The following is a 16157-nucleotide window of genomic DNA, read 5'->3' on the forward strand; positions in this document are numbered from 1 at the left end:
TATTCAAACAGTTCTATACTTGAATTAGTCGTGGAAAATATATCATAAAGCTGTCAGTTGTCGATGGATGCCCAGTAAATGCGATTCAAATGATCACATAATGCTGGAAAATGGTCTCAATTTAACAGCATAATTAAAGGTGACAAAGACGACAAAAACGTATTGCATGGCCAAATTTGTATTTAGCATGAAAAATAGCCCCAATAATGAGATTTTGAAGGAAAAAATTTTTCGAAGAAAAATGGCCAAAACGACAGGATGTTTTTCTGCTCAAAAAACTTTTTATTTCAAAATTCAAACAAACCTTATTCAAACAATTCTACACTTGAATCAATTGTGGAAAATATATCATAATGCTCTCACTGATGGATGCCCATTAAATACGATGCAAATGATCAGATAAACCTTTAAAATTGTCATCATTTAAGATCGTAATTAAAGGTTATAACGATGATAAAACGATATTTTAACGCTATATTTGTATTTAGCATGAAAAGTATTATTAATGATGAGGTTTTGAAGGAAATCTATTTTTAAATACGATGCAAATGATCAGATAAACCTTTAAAATTGTCATCATTTAAGAGAGTAATTAAAGGTTATAACGATGATAAAACGATATTTTAACACTATATTTGTATTCAGCATGAAAAGTATTATCAATGATGAGGTTTTGAAGGAAGTCTATTTTTCGAAGAAAAATGGCAAAATTGGCAGGTAAATAGCTCAGGGTATTTTTCAGCTCAAAAAACTTTTTATTTCAATCTTGAAATATACCATATTGAAACAGTTCTATACTTGAATTAATCGTGGAAAATATATCATAAAGCTGTCAGTTGTCGATGGATGTCCAGTATATACGATGTAAATGATCACATAATGCTGGAAAACTGTCTCAATTTAACAGCATAATTAAAGGTCACAAAGACTACAAACCGTGTTGCATGGTCAAATCTGTATTCATCATGAAAAATTGCCCCTAGTATGAGATTTTGAAGGGAAAAAAGCTTCGAAGAAAAATGTCAAAATGACAGGATATTTTTCCGCTCAAAAAACTTTTTATTTCAAAATTCAACAAACCATATTCAAACCCTTCTACACTCGAATCAATTGTGGAAAAAATATGATAATGCTCTCACTTACCGATGGATGCCCATTAAATACGATGGAAATGATCAGATAATCCTTTAAAATTGTGTTCATTCAAGAGCGTAATTAAAGGGTACAACGATGATAAAATGATATTTCAAGACCGTATTTGTATTCAGCATGAAAAGGACTATTGATGATGGGGTTTAGAAGGAAATCTATTTTTCGAAGTAAAATGGCAAAAATGTCAGGTAATAGCTCAGGGTATTTTTCAGCTCAAAAAACTTTTTATTTCAAACTTGAAATATACCATATTCAAACAGTTCTATACTTGAATTAGTCGTGGAAAATATATCATAAAGCTGTCAGTTGTCGATGGATGCCCAGTAAATACGATGCAAATGATCACATAATGCTGGAAATCTGTTTCAACTTAACAGCATAATTAAAGGTCACAAAGAAGACAAAACGTATTGCATGGCCAAATTTGTATTTAGCATGAAAAATGGTCCCAATAACGAGACTTTGAAGAAAAAAAAATTTTCGAAGAAAAATGCAAAAACGACTGGATATTTTTCCGCTCAAAACACTTTTTATTTCAAAATTCAAACAAACCTTATTCAAACACTTTTACACTTGAATCAACTGTAAAAAATATATCATAATGCTCTCACTTACCGATGGATACCCATTAAATACAATGGACATGATCAGATAATCCTTTAAAATTGTCTTCATTTCAGAGCGTAATCAAAGGCCACAACGACTCTAAAACGATATTTTCAGATTTTATTTGTATTGCATGAAAAGTACTGTAAATAATGAGGTTTTGAAGGCAATCTATTTTTTTTTTATAAAAAATGGAAAAATGATAGGTAATAGCTCAGGGTATTTTTCAGCTCAAAAAACTTTTTATTTCAAACTTTAACTATACCATATTCAGACACTTCTATAATTGAATTAATTGTAGAAAATATATCATCATGCTATCAGTTGTCCATGGATGCCTAGTAAATACGATGCAAATGATAAGATAATCCTTTAAAATTTTCTTCATTTAAGAACGTAATTAAAGGTTATAACGATGATAAAACGATATTTTTACACCATATTTGTATTTAGCAAGAAAAGTACTATTAATGATGAGGTTTTGAAGGAAATCTATTTTTCGAAGAAAATGGCAAAAATGGCAGGTAATAACTCAGGGTATTTTTCAGCTGAAAAGACTTTATTTCAAACCTGCAATATACCATATTCAAACAGTTCTATACTTGAATTAGTCGTGGAAAATATATCATAAAGCTGTCAGTTGTCGATGGATTCCCAGTAAATACGATGCAAATGATCATATAATGCTGGAAAACTGTCTCAATTTAATAGCATAATTAAAGGTCACAAAGACGACAAAACGTATTGCATGACCAAATTTGTATTTAGCATGAAAAATAGCCCCAATAATGAGATTTTGAAGGGAAAAAAAGTTTCGAAAAAAATGTCAAAATGACAGGATATTTTTCCGCTCAAAAAACTTTTTATTTCAAAATTCTAACAAACCATATTCAAACACTTCTACACTCGAATCAATTGTGGAAAAAATATGATAATGCTCTCACTTACCGATGGATGACCCTTAAATACGATGGAAATGATCAGATAATCCTTTAAAATTGTCTTCATTTAAGAGCGTAATTAAAGGTTACAACGATGATAAAACGATATTTTAACACCGTATTTGTATTCAGCATGAAAAGTACTATTAATCATGGGGTTTTGAAGGAAATCTATTTTTCGAAGAAAAATGGCAAAAATGTCAGGTAATAGCTCAGGGTATTTTTCAGCTCAAAAAACTTTTTATTTCAAACTTGCAATATACCATATTCAAACAGTTCTATACTTGAATTAGTCGTGGAAAATGTATCATAAAGCTGTCAGTTGTCGATGGATGCCCAGTAAATACGATGCAAATGATCACATAATGCTGGAAATCTATTTCAACTTAACAGCATAATTAAAGGTCACAAAGAAGACAAAACGTATAGCATGGCCAAATTTGTATTTAGCATGAAAAATAGCCTCAATAACGAGACTTTGAAGAAAAAAAAGTTTCGAAGAAAAATGGTAAAACGACAGGATATTTTTCCGCTCAAAAAACTTTTTATTTCATAATTCAAAGAAACCATATCCAAACACTTCTACGCTTGAATCAACTGTGGAAAATATATGATAATGCTCTCACTTACCGATGGATACCCATTAAATACGATGCAAATGATCAGATAATCCTTTAAAGTTGTCTTCATTTAAGAGCGTAATCAAAGGCCACAACGGCGCTAAAACGATATTTTCAGACCTTTCTTTTATTACATGAGAAGTACTGTAAATGATGAGGTTTTGAAGGCAATCTACTTTTTTATGAAAAATGGAAAAATGATAGATAATAGCTCAGGGTATTTTTCAGCTCAAAAAACTTTTTATTTCAAACTTTAACTATACCATATTCAGACACTTCTATAATTGAATTAATTGTAGAAAATATATCATCATGCTATCAGTTGTCCATGGATGCCTAGTAAATACGATGCAAATGATAAGATAATCCTTTAAAATTTTCTTCTTTTAAGAACATAATTAAAGGTTATAACGATGATAAAACGATATTTTTACACCATATTTGTATTCAGCATGAAAAGTACTATTAATGATGAGGTTTTGAAGGAAATCTAATTTTCGAAGAAAAATGGCAAAAATGGCAGGTAATAGCTCAGGGTATTTTTCAGCTCAAAAAACTTTTTATTTCAAACCTGCAATATACCATATTCAAACAGTTCTATACTTGAATTAGTCGTGGAAAATATATCATAAAGCTGTCAGTTGTCAATGGATTCCCATTAAAAACGATGCAAATGATCATATAATGCTGGAAAACTGTCTCAACCTAATAGCATAATTAAAGGTCACAAAGACGACAAAACGTATAGCATGGCCAAATTTGTATTTAGCATGAAAAATAACGCCAATAATGAGATTTTGAAGGGAAAAAATTTTTCGAAGAAAAATCCCAAATCGACAGGATTCTTTTCCGCTCAAAAAACTATTTATTTAAAAATTCAAACAAACCATATTTAAACACTTCTTTATCTTGAATCAATTGTGGAAAATATATCATAATGCTCTCACTTAACGATGGATGCCCATTAAATACGATGCAAATGATCAGATAATCCTTTAAAATTGTCTTCATCTAAGAGCGTAATTAAAGGTTATAACGCTGATAAAACGATATTTTAACACTATATCTGTATTCAGCATGAAAAGTACTATTAATGATGAGGTTTTGAAGGAAATCTATTTTCTGAAGAAAAATGGCAAAAATGGCAGGCAATAGCTCAGGGTATTTTTCAGCTCAAAAAACTTTTTATTTCAAACTTGAAATAACCATATTCAAACAGTTCTACACTTGAATTAGTCGTGGAAAATATATCATAAAGCTGTCAGTTGTCGATGGATGCCCAGTAAATACGATGCAAATGATCACATAATGCTGGAAAACTGTCTCAATTTAACAGCATAATTAAAGGTCACAAAGACGACAAAAACGTATTGCATGGCCAAATTTGTATTTAGCATGATGAATAGCCTTAATAATGAGATTTTGAAGGGAAAAAAAGTTTCGAAAAAAATGTCAAAATGACAGGATAATTTTCCGCTCAAAAAACTTTTTATTTCAAAATTCTAACAAACCATATTCAAACACTTCTACACTCGAATCAATTGTCGAAAAAATATGATAATGCTCTCACTTACCGATGGATGACCCTTAAATACGATGGAAATGATCAGATAATCCTTTAAAATTGTCTTCATTTAAGAGCGTAATTAAAGGTTACAACGATGATAAAACGATATTTTAACACCGTATTTGTGTTCAGCATGAAAAGTACTATTAATCATGGGGTTTTGAAGGAAATCTATTTTTCGAAGAAAAATGGCAAAAATGTCAGGTAATAGCTCAGGGTATTTTTCAGCTCAAAAAACTTTTTATTTCAAACTTGAAATATACCATATTCAAACAGTTCTATACTTGAATTAGTCGTGGAAAATATATCATAAAGCTGTCAGTTGTCGATGGATGCCCAGTAAATACGATGCAAATGATCACATAATGCTGGAAATCTGTTTCAACTTAACAGCATAATTAAAGGTCACAAAGAAGACAAAACGTATAGCATGGCCAAATTTGTATTTAGCATGAAAAATAGCCTCAATAACGAGACTTTGAAGGGAAAAAAAGTTTCGAAGAAAATGGCAAAACGACAGGATATTTTTCTGCTCAAAAAACTTTTTATTTCAAAATTCAAACAAACCATATCCAAACACTTCTACGCTTGAATCAACTGTGGAAAATATATGATAATGCTCTCACTTACCGATGGATACCCATTAAATACGATGCAAATGATCAGATAATCCTTTAAAGTTGTCTTCATTTAAGTGCGTAATCAAAGGCCACAACGGCGCTAAAACGATATTTTCAGACCTTTCTTTTATTACATGAGAAGTACTGTAAATGATGAGGTTTTGAAGGCAATCTATTTTTTTTATGAAAAATGGAAAAATGATAGATAATAGCTCAGGGTATTTTTCAGCTCAAAAAACTTTTTATTTCAAACTTTAACTATACCATATTCAGACACTTCTATAATTGAATTAATTGTAGAAAATATGTCATCATGCTATCACTTGTCCATGGATGCCTAGTAAATACGATGCAAATGATAAGATAATCCTTTAAAATTTTCTTCTTTTAAGAGCGTAATTAAAGGTTATAACGATGATAAAACGATATTTTTACACCATATTTGTATTCAGCATGAAAAGTACTATTAATGATGAGGTTTTGAAGGAAATCTAATTTTCGAAGAAAAATGGCAAAAATGGCAGGTAATAGCTCAGGGTATTTTTCAGCTCAAAAAACTTTTTATTTCAAACCTGCAATATACCATATTCAAACAGTTCTATACTTGAATTAGTCGTGGAAAATATATCATAAAGCTGTCAGTTGTCAATGGATTCCCATTAAAAACGATGCAAATGATTACATAATGCTGGAAAACTGTCTCAACCTAATAGCATAATTAAAGGTCACAAAGACGACAAAACGTATTGCATGGCCAAATTTGTATTTAGCATGAAAAATAACGCCAATAATGAGATTTTGAAGGGAAAAAATTTTTCGAAGAAAAATCCCAAATCGACAGGATATTTTTCCGCTCAAAAAACTATTTATTTAAAAATTCAAACAAACCATATTTAAACACTTCTATATCTTGAATCAATTGTGGAAAATATATCATAATGCTCTCACTTACCGATGGATGCCCATTAAATACGATGCAAATGATCAGATAATCCTTTAAAATTGTCTTCATCTAAGAGCGTAATTAAAGGTTATAACGCTGATAAAACGATATTTTAACACTATATCTGTATTCAGCATGAAAAGTACTATTAATGATGAGGTTTTGAAGGAAATCTATTTTCTGAAGAAAAATGGCAAAAATGGCAGGTAATAGCTCAGGGTATTTTTCAGCTCAAAAAACTTTTTATTTCAAACTTGCAATATACCATATTCAAACAGTTCTATACTTGAATTAGTCGTGGAAAATATATTATAAAGCTGTCAGTTGTCGATGGATGCCCAGTAAATACGATGCAAATGATTACATAATGCTGGAAAACTATCTCAATTTAAGAGCATAATTAAAGATCAGAAAGACGACCAAACATACTGCATGGCCAAATTTGTATTTAGCATGAAAAATAGCCCCAATAACGAGATTTTGAAGGGAAAAAAATGTTCGACGAAAAACGCCAAAACGACAGGATATTTTTCCGCTCAAAAAACTTATTTCAAAATTCAAACGAACCATATTCAAACACTTCTACACTTGAATCAATTGTTGAAAATATATCATAATGCTCTCACTTACCGATGGATGCCCATTAAATACGATGCAAATGATCAGATAATCCTTTAAAATTGGCTTCATCTAAGAGCGTAATTAAAGGTTATAACGATGATAAAACGATATTTTAATACCATATTTGTATTCTGCATGAGAAGTACTATTAATGATGAGGTTTTGAAGGAAATCTATTTTTCGAAGAAAAATGGCAAAAATGGCAGGTAATAGCTCAGGGTATTTTTCAGCTCAAAAAACTTTTTATTTCAAACTTGAAATAACCATATTCAAACAGTTCTACACTTGAATTAGTCGTGGAAAATATATCATAAAGCTGTCAGTTGTCGATGGATGCCCAGTAAATACGATGCAAATGATCACATAATGCTGGAAAACTGTCTCAATTTAACAGCATAATTAAAGGTCACAAAGACGACAAAAACGTATTGCATGGCCAAATTTGTATTTAGCATGATGAATAGCCCTAATAATGAGATTTTGAAGGGAAAAAAAGTTTCGAAAAAAATGTCAAAATGACAGGATATTTTTCCGCTCAAAAAACTTGTTATTTCAAAATTCTAACAAACCATATTCAAACACTTCTACACTCGAATCAATTGTCGAAAAAATATGATAATGCTCTCACTTACCGATGGATGACCCTTAAATACGATGGAAATGATCAGATAATCCTTTAAAATTGTCTTCATTTAAGAGCGTAATTAAAGGTTACAACGATGATAAAACGATATTTTAACACCGTATTTGTATTCAGCATGAAAAGTACTATTAATCATGGGGTTTTGAAGGAAATCTATTTTTCGAAGAAAAATGACAAAAATGTCAGGTAACAGCTCAGGGTATTTTTCAGCTCAAAAAACTTTTTATTTCAAACTTGAAATATACCATATTCAAACAGTTCTATACTTGAATTAGTCGTGGAAAATATATCATAAAGCTGTCAGTTGTCGATGGATGCCCAGTAAATACGATGCAAATGATCACATAATGCTGGAAATCTGTTTCAACTTAACAGCATAATTAAAGGTCACAAAGAAGACAAAACGTATAGCATGGCCAAATTTGTATTTAGCATGAAAAATAGCCTCAATAACGGAACTTTGATGGGAAGAAAACTTTCGAAGAAAAATGGCAAAACTACAGGATATTTTTCCGCTCAATAAACTTTTTATTTCAAAATTCAAACAAACCATATCCAAACACTTCTACGCTTGAATCAACTGTGGAAAATATATGATAATGCTCTCACTTACCGATGGATACCCATTAAATACGATGCAAATGATCAGATAATCCTTTAAAGTTGTCTTCATTTAAGAGCGTAATCAAAGGCCACAACGGCGCTAAAACGATATTTTCAGACCTTTCTTTTATTGCATGAGAAGTACTGTAAATGATGAGGTTTTGAAGGCAATCTACTTTTTTTTTATGAAAATTGGAAAAATGATAGATAATAGCTCAGGGTATTTTTCAGCTCAAAAAACTTTTTATTTCAAACTTTAACTATACCATATTCAGACACTTCTATAATTGAATTAATTGTAGAAAATATATCATCATGCTATCAGTTGTCCATGGATGCCTAGTAAATACGATGCAAATGATAAGATAATCCTTTAAAATTTTCTTCTTTTAAGAGCGTAATTAAAGGTTATAACGATGATAAAACGATATTTTTACACCATATTTGTATTCAGCATGAAAAGTACTATTAATGATGAGGTTTTGAAGGAAATCTAATTTTCGAAGAAAAATGGCAAAAATGGCAGGTAATAGCTCAGGGTATTTTTCAGCTCAAAAAACTTTTTATTTCAAACCTGCAATATACCATATTCAAACAGTTCTATACTTGAATTAGTCGTGGAAAATATATCATAAAGCTGTCAGTTGTCAATGGATTCCCATTAAAAACGATGCAAATGATTACATAATGCTGGAAAACTGTCTCAACCTAATAGCATAATTAAAGGTCACAAAGACGACAAAACGTATTGCATGGCCAAATTTGTATTTAGCATGTAAAATAACGCCAATAATGAGATTTTGAAGGGAAAAATTTTTCGAAGAAGAATCCCAGATCGACAGGATATTTTTCCGCTCAAAAAACTATTTATTTAAAAATTCAAACAAACCATATTTAAACACTTCTATATCTTGAATCAATTGTGGAAAATATATCATAATGCTCTCACTTACCGATGGATGCCCATTAAATACGATGCAAATGATCAGATAATCCTTTAAAATTGTCTTCATCTAAGAGCGTAATTAAAGGTTATAACGCTGATAAAACGATATTTTAACACTATATCTGTATTCAGCATGAAAAGTACTATTAATGATGAGGTTTTGAAGGAAATCTATTTTCTGAAGAAAAATGGCAAAAATGGCAGGGTATTTTTCAGCTCAAAAAACTTTTTATTTCAAACTTGCAATATACCATATTCAAACAGTTCTATACTTGAATTAGTCGTGGAAAATATATCATAAAGCTGTCAGTTGTCGATGGATGCCCAGTAAATACGATGCAAATGATCACATAATGCTGGAAAACTGTCTCAATTTAACAGCATAATTAAAGGTCACAAAGACGACAAAACGTATTGCATGGCCAAATTTGTATTTAGCATGAAAAATAGCCCCAATAATGAGATTTTGAAGGGAAAAAAAGTTTCGAAGAAAAATGTCAAAATGACAGGATATTTTTCCGCTCAAAAAAATCTTTTATTTCAAAATTCAAACAAACCATATTCAAACACTTCTACACTCGAATCAATTGTGGAAAAAATATGATAATGCTCTCACTTACCGATGGATGACCCTTAAATACGATGCAAATGATCAGATAATCCTTTAAAATTGTCTTCATCTAAGAGCGTAATTAAAGGTTACAACGATGATAAAACGATATTTTAACACCGTATTTGTATTCAGCATGAAAAGTACTATTAATCATGGGGTTTTGAAGGAATTCTATTTTTCGAAGAAAAATGGCAAAAATGGCAGGTAATAGCTCAGGGTATTTTTCAGCTCAAAAAACTTTTTATTTCAAACTTGAAATATACCATATTCAAACAGTTCTATACTTGAATTAGTCGTGGAAAATATATCATAAAGCTGTCAGTTGTCGATGGATGCCCAGTAAATACGATGCAAATGATCACATAATGCTGGAAAACTGTCTCAATTTAATAGCATAATTAAAGGTCAGAAAGACGACAAAACGTATTGCATGGCCAAATTTGTATTTAGCATGAAAAATAGCCCCAATAATGAGATTTTGAAGGGAAAAAAAGTTTCGAAGAAAAATGGCAAAACTACAGGATATTTTTCCGCTCTAAAAACTTTTTATTTCATAATTCAAACAAACCATATCCAAACACTTCTACGCTTGAATCAACTGTGAAAAATATATGATAATGCTCTCACTTACCGATGGATACCCATTAAATACGATGCAAATGATCAGATAATCCTTTAAAGTTGTCTTCATTTAAGAGCGTAATCAAAGGCCACAACGGCGCTAAAACGATATTTTCAGACCTTTCTTTTATTACATGAGAAGTACTGTAAATGATGAGGTTTTGAAGGCAATCTACTTTTTTTTTATGAAAAATGGAAAAATGATAGATAATAGCTCAGGGTATTTTTCAGCTCAAAAAACTTTTTATTTCAAACTTTAACAATACCATATTCAGACACTTCTATAATTGAATCAATTGTAGAAAATATATCATCATGCTATCACTTGTCCATGGATGCCTAGTAAATACGATGCAAATGATAAGATAATCCTTTAAAATTTTCTTCTTTTAAGAGCGTAATTAAAGGTTATAACGATGATAAAACGATATTTTTACACCATATTTGTATTCAGCATGAAAAGTACTATTAATGATGAGGTTTTGAAGGAAATCTAATTTTCGAAGAAAAATGGCAAAAATGGCAGGTAATAGCTCAGGGTATTTTTCAGCTCAAAAAACTTTTTATTTCAAACCTGCAATATACCATATTCAAACAGTTCTATACTTGAATTAGTCGTGGAAAATATATCATAAAGCTGTCAGTTGTCAATGGATTCCCATTAAAAACGATGCAAATGATCATATAATGCTGGAAAACTGTCTCAACCTAATAGCATAATTAAAGGTCACAAACACGACAAAACGTATTGCATGGCCAAATTTGTATTTAGCATGAAAAATAACGCCAATAATGAGATTTTGAAGGGAAAAAATTTTTCGAAGAAAAATCCCAAACGACAGGATATTTTTCCGCTCAAAAAACTTTTTATTTCAAAATTCAAACAAACCATATTTAAACACTTCTATATCTTGAATCAATTGTGGAAAATATATCATAATGCTCTCACTTACCGATGGATGCCCATTAAATACGATGCAAATGATCAGATAATCCTTTAAAATTGTCTTCATCTAAGAGCGTAATTAAAGGTTATAACGCTGATAAAACGATATTTTAACACTATATCTGTATTCAGCATGAAAAGTACTATTAATGATGAGGTTTTGAAGGAAATCTATTTTCTGAAGAAAAATGGCAAAAATGGCAGGTAATAGCTCAGGGTATTTTTCAGCTCAAAAAACTTTTTATTTCAAACTTGCAATATACCATATTCAAACAGTTCTATACTTGAATTAGTCGTGGAAAATATATTATAAAGCTGTCAGTTGTCGATGGATGCCCAGTAAATACGATGCAAATGATCACATAATGCTGGAAAACTATCTCAATTTAACAGCATAATTAAAGATCAGAAAGACGACAAAACATATTGCATGGCCAAATTTGTATTTAGCATGAAAAATAGCCCCAATAACGAGATTTTGAAGGGAAAAAAAATGTTCGACGAAAAACGCCAAAACGACAGGATATTTTTCCGCTCAAAAAACTTATTTCAAAATTCAAACGAGCCATATTCAAACACTTCTACACTTGAATCAATTGTCGAAAATATATGATAATGCTCTCACTTACCGATGGATGCCCATTAAATACGATGCAAATGATCAGATAATCCTTTAAAATTGTCTTCATCTAAGAGCGTAATTAAAGGTTATAACGCTGATAAAACGATATTTTAACACTATATCTGTATTCAGCATGAAAAGTACTATTAATGATGAGGTTTTGAAGGAAATCTATTTTCTGAAGAAATGTGGCAAAAATGGCAGGCAATAGCTCAGGGTATCTTTCAGCTCAAAAAACTTTTTATTTCAAACTTGCAATATACCATATTCAAACAGTTCTATACTTGAATTAGTCGTGGAAAATATATTATAAAGCTGTCAGTTGTCGATGGATGCCCAGTAAATACGATGCAAATGATCACATAATGCTGGAAAACTATCTCAATTTAACAGCATAATTAAAGGTCAGAAAGACGACAAAACGTATTGCATGGCCAAATTTGTATTTAGCATGATGAATAGCCCCAATAATGAGTTTTTGAAGGGAAAAAAAGTTTCGAAAAAAATGTCAAAATGACAGGATATTTTTCCGCTCAAAAAACTTTTTATTTCAAAATTCTAACAAACCATATTCAAACACTTCTACACTCGAATCAATTGTCGAAAAAATATGATAATGCTCTCACTTACCGATGGATGACCCTTAAATACGATGGAAATGATCAGATAATCCTTTAAAATTGTCTTCATTTAAGAGCGTAATTAAAGGTTACAACGATGATAAAAAGATATTTTAACACCGTATTTGTGTTCAGCATGAAAAGTACTATTAATCATGGGGTTTTGAAGGAAATCTATTTTTCGAAGAAAAATGGCAAAAATGTCAGGTAATAGCTCAGGGTATTTTTCAGCTCAAAAAACTTTTTATTTCAAACTTGAAATATACCATATTCAAACAGTTCTATACTTGAATTAGTCGTGGAAAATATATCATAAAGCTGTCAGTTGTCGATGGATGCCCAGTAAATACGATGCAAATGATCACATAATGCTGGAAATCTGTTTCAACTTACCAGCATATTTAAAGGTCACAAAGAAGACAAAACGTATAGCATGGCCAAATTTGTATTTAGCATGAAAAATAGCCTCAATAACGAGACTTTGAAGGAAAAAAAGTTTCGAAGAAAATGGCAAAACGACAGGATATTTTTCTGCTCAAAAAACTTTTTATTTCAAAATTCAAACAAACCATATCCAAACACTTCTACGCTTGAATCAACTGTGGAAAATATATGATAATGCTCTCACTTACCGATGGATACCCATTAAATACGATGCAAATGATCAGATAATCCTTTAAAGTTGTCTTCATTTAAGTGCGTAATCAAAGGCCACAACGGCGCTAAAACGATATTTTCAGACCTTTCTTTTATTACATGAGAAGTACTGTAAATGATGAGGTTTTGAAGGCAATCTATTTTTTTTATGAAAAATGGAAAAATGATAGATAATAGCTCAGGGTATTTTTCAGCTCAAAAAACTTTTTATTTCAAACTTTAACTATACCATATTCAGACACTTCTATAATTGAATTAATTGTAGAAAATATGTCATCATGCTATCACTTGTCCATGGATGCCTAGTAAATACGATGCAAATGATAAGATAATCCTTTAAAATTTTCTTCTTTTAAGAGCGTAATTAAAGGTTATAACGATGATAAAACGATATTTTTACACCATATTTGTATTCAGCATGAAAAGTACTATTAATGATGAGGTTTTGAAGGAAATCTAATTTTCGAAGAAAAATGGCAAAAATGGCAGGTAATAGCTCAGGGTATTTTTCAGCTCAAAAAACTTTTTATTTCAAACCTGCAATATACCATATTCAAACAGTTCTATACTTGAATTAGTCGTGGAAAATATATCATAAAGCTGTCAGTTGTCAATGGATTCCCATTAAAAACGATGCAAATGATTACATAATGCTGAAAAACTGTCTCAACCTAATAGCATAATTAAGGTCACAAAGACGACAAAACGTATTGCATGGCCAAATTTGTATTTAGCATGAAAAATAACGCCAATAATGAGATTTTGAAGGGAAAAAATTTTTCGAAGAAAAATCCCAAATCGACAGGATATTTTTCCGCTCAAAAAACTTTTTATTTCAAAATTCAAACAAACCATATTCAAACACTTCTACACTTGAATCAATTGTGGAAAATATATCATAATGCTCTCACTTACCGATGGATGCCCATTAAATACGATGCAAATGATCAGATAATCCTTTAAAATTGTCTTCATTTAAGAGCGTAATTAAAGGTTATAACGATGATAAAACGATATTTTAACACTATATTTGTATTCAGCATGAAAAGTACTATTAATGATGAGGTTTTGAAGGAAATCTATTTTCTGAAGAAAAATGGCAAAAATGGCAGGTAATAGCTCAGGGTATTTTTCAGCTCAAAAAACTTTTTATTTCAAACTTGAAATATACCATATTCAAACAGGTCTATACTTGAATTAGTCGTGGAAAATATATCATAAAGCTGTCAGTTGTCGATGGATGCCCAGTAAATACGATGCAAATGATCACATAATGCTGGAAAACTGTCTCAATTTAACAGCATAATTAAAGGTCACAAAGACGACAAAACGTATTGCATGGCCAAATTTGTATTTAGCATGAAAAATAGCCCAATAATGAGATTTTGAAGGGAAAAAAAGTTTCGAAGAAAAATGCCAAAACGACAGGATATTTTTCCGCTCAAAAAACTTTTTATTTCAAAATTCAAACAAACCATATTCAAACACTTCTACACTTGAATCAATTGTGGAAAATATATCATAATGCTCTCACTTACCGATGGATGCCCATTAAATACGATGCAAATGATCAGATAATCCTTTAAAATTGTCTTCATTTAAGAGCGTAATTAAAGGTTATAACGATGATAAAACGATATTTTAACACCATATTTGTATTCAGCATGAAAAGTACTATTAATGATGAGGTTTTGAAGGAAATCTATTTTTCGAAGAAAAATGGCAAAAATGGCAGGTAATAGCTCAGGGTATTTTTCAGCTCAAAAAACTTTTTATTTCAAACTTGAAATATACCATATTCAAACAGTTCTATACTTGAATTAGTCGTGGAAAATATATCATAAAGCTGTCAGTTGTCGATGGATGCCCAGTAAATACGATGCAAATGATCACATAATGCTGGAAAACTGTCTCAATTTAACAGCATAATTAAAGGTCACAAAGACGACAAAACGTATTGCATGGCCAAATTTGTATTTAGCATGAAAAATAGCCCCAATAACGAGATTTTGGAGGGAAAAATTTTTCGAAGAAAAATGCCAAAACGACAGGATATTTTTCCGCTCAAAAAACTTTTTATTTCAAAATTCAAACAAACCTTATTCAAACACTTCTACACTTGAATCAATTGTGGAAAATATATCATAATGCTCTCACTTACCGATGGATACCCATTAAATACGATGCAAATGATCAGATAATCCTTTAAAATTGTCTTCATTTAAGAGCGTAATCAAAGGCCACAACGACGCTAAAACGATATTTTCAGACTTTATTTGTATTGCATGAAAAGTACTATAAATGATGACGTTTTGAAGGAAATCTATTTTTTTTAAGAATAATGGCAAAAATTTCAGGTAATAGCTCAGGGCATTTTTCAGCTCAAAAAACTTTTTATTTAAACTTTAACTATACCATATTCAGACACTTCTATACTTGAATTAATTGTGGAAAATATATCATAATGCTATCAGTTGTCCATGGATGCCTAGTAAATACGATGCAAATGATAAGATAATCCTTTAAAATTTTCTTCATTTAAGAGCGTAATTAAAGGTTATAACGATGATAAAACGATATTTTAACACATATTTGTATTCAGCATGAAAAGTACTATTAATGATGAGGTTTTGAAGGAAATCTATTTTCGAAGAAAAATGGCAAAAATGGCAGGTAATAGCTCAGGGTATTTTTCAGCTCAAAAAACTTTTTATTTCAAACTTGAAATATACCATATTCAAACAGTTCTATACTTGAATTAGTCGTGGAAAATATATCATAAAGCTGTCAGTTGTCGATGGATGCCCAGTAAATAC

The sequence above is a fragment of the Panulirus ornatus genome, chromosome 18 (assembly GCF_036320965.1).
Source record: "Panulirus ornatus isolate Po-2019 chromosome 18, ASM3632096v1, whole genome shotgun sequence".
Lineage (NCBI taxonomy): Eukaryota > Metazoa > Arthropoda > Malacostraca > Decapoda > Palinuridae > Panulirus > Panulirus ornatus.